Genomic DNA, 5861 nt, shown 5'->3' with positions numbered 1-5861 from the left:
CCTGGTCTTTTAAGTGGGCCTAAAATATATTAACTTGGATGCAGAGGTTCACATGGCAGCCCTTGATCCCTAAGGTATTTAAATTTGTGTTTTAAGAAAGCAATAATTTGAACATCACAGACCTTCCGTTTGACGTGGCTGCCACTACTTCCTGTTGTCTCATCAGCTCCACTTTGATTCATTAATCAGTCAATAAGTATTTATGGTGCACCTGCTGTGTCTGGGGCCCTGCCCTCACCTGCCAGGTCTTGTGGACACTTGAATGAGTAACTTCTGCCCAAGAGCAAGAATGGGGAGGGACTAACACTTGACTAATGTCCCTTCTCTCTCATAGTGCAGCCAGCGGCATGGGAAGGCTGGGGAGCTCTGAAACCAGGACACTGTAGCTAAGCTATGGAAGACCTCTGGTTTTCTCCCAGACCCAATGGGCCATGAGGGCAGTGGGCATTTCCCCCCCTCCCCTCCCTTCCCGCCCCACCCCACAACAAGATGACCGGAGCCAGAAAGTTTCCAGGGACTTGCCCAGGACCCCAGATGCAGCAGGGAGAGCAGTAGACAATTGGTCCTGCTGATCCGCAGCCCGGAGCAGAATTTCCTGTACACGGCCTGGGAGAACAAAAGAGGTTTCAGCTGTCACATGTACACAGCCCCACGTTGCTCTGTTTCCTAACTTGGCTGGCTTTCCCCGTGTGCTGTTTCACATCAAATGCCTCCTCCCCCTTGCCCTTCAGATGATTGCTTGAAATTAAATATCCTGAAATCACATTGTTGGGGAGCAGGGGCGACAAATAAAAAAGTAATACAAATTTTAATCAAAATACAAACTTCACAGTTCCCGGCTTTTGAAATGTGAAGCAGATGCTCTGTCCACAGGGATCCTCTGACATGTTCTCAGGTGTGAAGTTAGTCAAGGAAGGGGCCGCTCCCGGCTCACAGCACCCCACAGAAGCCAGGTCACCGCAGCGGAACCGGCAAGCTGACCGACTCTGGCTCTGCCTGCGCGTCCCACTGGCTAACCTGGGCTGAGGATCCTGCTGGCTGTGTTCGCCGCCTGTGCCCGGGCCTGGACATGAAAGGCGGCCGCCAATAAGGAGGGCGCAGGCAGCTGAGACCAACCCACACAGGGTGGCCCACGTGTGGCCCCCAGGTGACCATAGAGGGTCTAGTCCACAGATTCGGGGCGTCCTTAGGGGCCTGCCTCAAGGGGAGCAGCTGGGCCTGCTTAGTGAGTTGCCAGCATGAGCCGCAATATAAGTGTGTCGGCCTTGCTGGCTCTGCCCCAGCCAGGAGATGCCAAATTCCTCATTTATAAAAGGAGCTTAAATAACTCAAGCAAAATAAGCACACTTTTCCCCCCACCGCCTTCCCAGAGGCTGAGGCAGCAGGGTTTCTGGGAGGGCACACAATACCTTGTTACAAACCATGTAATGTTTTAAAAAGTATCTCTCTGACAGCCTTGGCTGAAGCCAGATCTTCTATCTCGATTACTTCAATATGTCACATCCATATTGCACACCAGCATCCCAGCCCACAGAGCCAAGGCCTCTCTGTCTTCTCCAACCTTCCCATCTGGAAACAATGAGTGTAAGACCCTGGCTCTCCCCTGGAGAAGGCTGTGTCACTGGGGAGCAGCAGCCTGGCAACTGCACAAGCCCCCGGTCCCCCGGGCTCCCTGTGCCTGGAGGCTCCCACTTGGTTCCCGGCCCCAGATCCCCAAATGCTCAGCAGAGTGCCACAAGGGCAGGAGCGATTTGACAATCACTTCCCCTTTAATCCCACCGGGCTCCCTCTGGACAGAAGTGTTTCCTCCAGAAGCAGCACCTTTGTGAGGAGCCCCAGGCCCCGCCCCATGGACCCAGTCCCCGGGCCCCTCCTTCCACTTCCTGCAGTCACTTCAACCTCTCAGGCCTGGCCTGTGAACCCCGTGTCACCCACGGTCACAGCAGCCTTCCCTGCCACATGGATCCCGCTCTTGTCACATTGAGGTGGAATGCCCAGCACGTCCTTTCCCCTGCTCTGTTCCATGCTGTGTTCTGAGCAGAGCCCTGCCTTCCATCCCCTCCTCCCGGGCCTGAGTCTCAAGGGATATGGATCCCTACCTCAGGCGGAGCTAGACCAGTGTCCCTGGAACCCCTGAGCATCGGTTCCCGGGGGCTTGACCGGCCCTTTGCTGGCCCTGGCCCAGACAGTCCTACTGGAAGAGAGCACGGGGAGGCAGGGCCTATGGATGTGCAGGGCTAACAAAGCCCCCAGGTTACTTCTGCACACATTGGAATCAGGAGACTCACTGAGTTAGAACATATGAGGCAGCAAGCCAGAGGTGCAAACTGCAAGGAGCAAGCACATGGACTGAGAAGGAGAATTCAGCTCTGCCTGAGAATGGTATACTATAGCAGGCTCATCCTCCAGTCCCTGGGTTTCGAAAGGGGTGTGCACGACCCTCTCTGTGGCCCAGGACTTTGTTATCCTCCTTGGACCAGAAGCTGGAGGCCACCTTCCTGGCAGAGCCCCTGCAGAAGGGCCTCTGGGCCTGGGGAGGGCTCTGAGAAAGCAGCTCCTCATTTTACAGCAAGGACTCCTACTCTGGGGAGGGGAAGTAGCTGCCCAAGGTCATGCATCTTCTCAAAACAGATTTATTCCAGCTAATTCTCTGATTTGGGGAAGTCAACATTTGTGTATAAGCCATGTTCTCTAGGGCCTGTGTTCTCCAACTTCCAGAAGCATTGCCCGGGCATGCACACACTCACACTGGAGAGTTTTAGAAGTGCCCACCCAAGGCCACTTCCCAGACAGACTCCCACCAGCCCGCATGAGCCTGCTTCCTGGGAGGCTTCGTGACTGCACTGCAGTTAACCTCTTTTTGGCAAATTGGCTCATGACCTCGGAACAGTTACACAAAACTGTGGGCCCCTCAAGATGAGGTTATTTGTGTTCTGTCTTTTTTTAGACTGAGCCCCTGATGTGTTTATTTGGGAGTTTGGCTCATGTGGACTGACCCCCTCCTTACAGCTAATCCTGTGTTTTCTTTGAGCTACCTTTAAATCCACGTCAAATGAAAAATACTGCCTGATTATGAAGTGCATATATTGTGAAAAAAAACCTAAGGTTTATGATCTAAAATTTATTGTCAAATGTATTTACTTCCCATTTTATTTCTTTCTTCAGACTCAGTCCAGCCCACAAGTATTTGCTATGAGTCATGAGGAAGTGGGATGGAAGATGCTTTAGAGTGTTTCCTGGGGAGCTCTTTGTCCAACAAAAGAGAGAGCATGCCTTCGCCACAGCCTCTTGGAGAATTGCAGAAGGGACCATGTCTGCTCTGTGCTTCGGTCCTCAGAGGCTGGCCTGGCATTGGGCACAGGGGCCACACCACAGGTGCTGAGGGACAGCCAGCAAGGCACAGTGAAGCCACTGCCTCCATTCTTACTGCCAGTACTTCCTTTGGAATGTGTTATTAAAGAGCTGAAATATTTTTGTTATTTTCATGCATGTCCATGAAACAAAGAAACTTACAGGGGCAAAAAAAAAAGGTTCTTTTAAAGGCAGTTCTATATTTAAAGATTCTGGAAATGACTAAAGTTGTATAAATACATGGTTACATCTGGTTTGCTTTCAACTGTTTTTTATAGTAAGGAGCAGTAAAAATTAGGGATGACTTTATACAGTGATCTTGTTGAATTTAAATAGACCTTGTCACTGGAATGGCTTGTTTCTACTTGTTCTAGAGGTTGGATTGGTTGACTTTGGGACCCTGACATGTCCTCAGGAAGAGAACTTTCCAGGTCCTCACCAAGGCCTGGGGAAAGGTAGTTTCCTGTGCCTCAGGGCAAATGAGGTGGCACGGGACACAGGGGAACCGTGGGACTGTCCCTTCATTCTCAGCTCTGTGGTCAGCTCTGAAGGGTTGTGAGGAGGAGGCATGGGAAGGGAGGAGACAAAGGAGGGACTCCAGTACCTAGAAAGGAACCACTGCCCTCTCCTCTCTCTTTGCAACCCCCCTGCAGCCAGCAACCAGCAGCTCAGGGTGGCATGAGAAGAGACCCCCAATGCTTTCACCTGCGTGAGGAGGTGTCTGTATCCAGGTGGGGCCCCCATCTCCAGGTGGGGTGCCCAAGGCTCCTCTCTCAGACCTGATGCCCCCAGTAGTGGGGAGAATGTGGACACAACCTCCCAGCCCCTTCCACACCTGGCTAGACCTTGTACCTCTGGACGTCAGGTTTCTTGGGTGGTTGAGTTTGTATTTGCTTCCTGTGAGCACCCACCTCCCACCCAGATCCCCAGCCAACTGCCCTCCACAGCACAGCAGCACCCACCCTTGAGAGGGTCACTCAGGATCCCCCCACCAGAAGGTGGCTCAGGGGCCTCGAGAAGGCTCTGGGACCCTGCGGACTGCATAGCCTGTTAACCTCCAGCCTGACTGTGAATGTTGAGATATTAGTTAAAATCCGCAAAGCTGCCTTAAAATGCTGCTGGACTGCATTAGGCAGATTGAACATAGCAAGGTATGTCCCGCGCAGGTCTGTGGGTTAGGCCCTGGATTCTGGGTTTAAGGTGGCTGCACTCTTGCAGGTCAGATTGGATGCTGCCTCCCTCCATGCTGCCCCCCTCCATGCAGTCCACTTCCCTGCTGCCCACCTCCCTCCTACCCCCTCCCTGCTGCCCCCTCCCTGCTGCCCACCTCCCTGCTGCCCACCTCCCTCCTACCCCCTCCCTGCTGCCCCCCTCCCTGCTGCCCACCTCCCTGCTGCCCACCTCCCTCCTACCCCCTCCCTGCTGCCCACCTCCCTCCTACCCCCTCCGTGCAGTCCACCTCCCTGCTGCCCACCTCCCTCCTACCCCCTCCGTGCAGTCCACCTCCCTGCTGCCCACCTCCCTCCTGCCCACCTCCGTGCTGCCCCCCTCCCTGCTGCCCCCTCCCTGCTGCCCACCTCCGTGCTGCCCCCCTCCCTGCTGCCCACCTCCCTGCTGCCCACCTCCGTGCTGCCCCCTCCCTGCTGCCCCCTTCCCTGGTGCCCCCTTCCCTGCTGCCCCCTCCCTGCTGCCCCTCTCCCTGCTGCCCCCTCCCTCCTGCCCACCTCCCTGCTGCCCACCTCCGTGCTGCCCCCCTCCCTGCTGCCCCCCTCCCTGCTGCCCCTGCACCTTCAGCGAGTGCACTGGGGACCCTCCTGCACCTGCACTGTCCATCAGACACTCAGCCACAGAGCTACAGCAGACACAGTCCTGCTGCCACAGCCCCGGGGAGGAGAACATCAAGTAAAAATACCCGGAGACTGAACCTGCAAACAGAGATCCGAGCATGTGGGGCAGGAGGCCTGCTTATGGCCCACAGCATTGGGGCCTTTCTTTGGTACCCACCAGAGACCTTTTCTCTATGGTTGGAGGCTCAGCTTGTGGTAGTGCTTTGCCACCCTCTAGCACATGATAGCATGTCCTGACAACAGCCCCACACCTGTCCAGTTGCCACACCACCTTTCTCTGGAAGGCCCGAGGCCCAGGGCCAGTACAGCCACATGGGTGGGGTTAGCCTCTGGCCACCTCTGCAGGGAGTTCATGGGGACAGCTCTCTCCTCTCTGTCCAGGAAGCTGCAGGGGCCCAGAGGCAGAACTGTGTCCACTGTGACCTCAGGATTCCAAACTGCTGCCCGGCAGCCATCTCTCCGGGTGAAGGTCTGGAGAGCAAATCTGAAATGAATTTGGTTATCATTTCTAAAGTATCAAAGTGTGGGAGAGACTTGGCACTTGGAGTCAAGTAGACAAATTGTTTTCAGCTTCCCCTTTTCTTTCCTTTGCCAAAAGTTAGCCAATGTCACACCCTCAGAAAGCAGCAGCTTCTGTTTCTTCTGTCCAGTTCAGCAGACCCT

General features: G+C 54.7%; 1 long non-coding RNA gene across 1 annotated transcript; it reads right to left on the bottom strand.

Moving 5' to 3' along the window:
• Positions 1-830: 830 nt before the first annotated feature.
• On the bottom strand, positions 831-5583 carry LOC143662285 (uncharacterized). Its single transcript, XR_013165248.1, has 3 exons — positions 5356-5583; positions 1410-2327; positions 831-1063 (listed from the first exon to the last, which is right to left on the bottom strand). It is a non-coding gene; the product is annotated as an uncharacterized LOC143662285 (long non-coding RNA).
• Between the last annotated feature and the right edge of the window lie 278 nt (positions 5584-5861).

This window comes from Tamandua tetradactyla, chromosome 2 (assembly GCF_023851605.1).
Source record: "Tamandua tetradactyla isolate mTamTet1 chromosome 2, mTamTet1.pri, whole genome shotgun sequence".
Lineage (NCBI taxonomy): Eukaryota > Metazoa > Chordata > Mammalia > Pilosa > Myrmecophagidae > Tamandua > Tamandua tetradactyla.
Note: the sequence above shows the minus strand (reverse complement) of the source record. Positions and strands in the feature narration are given on the sequence as shown.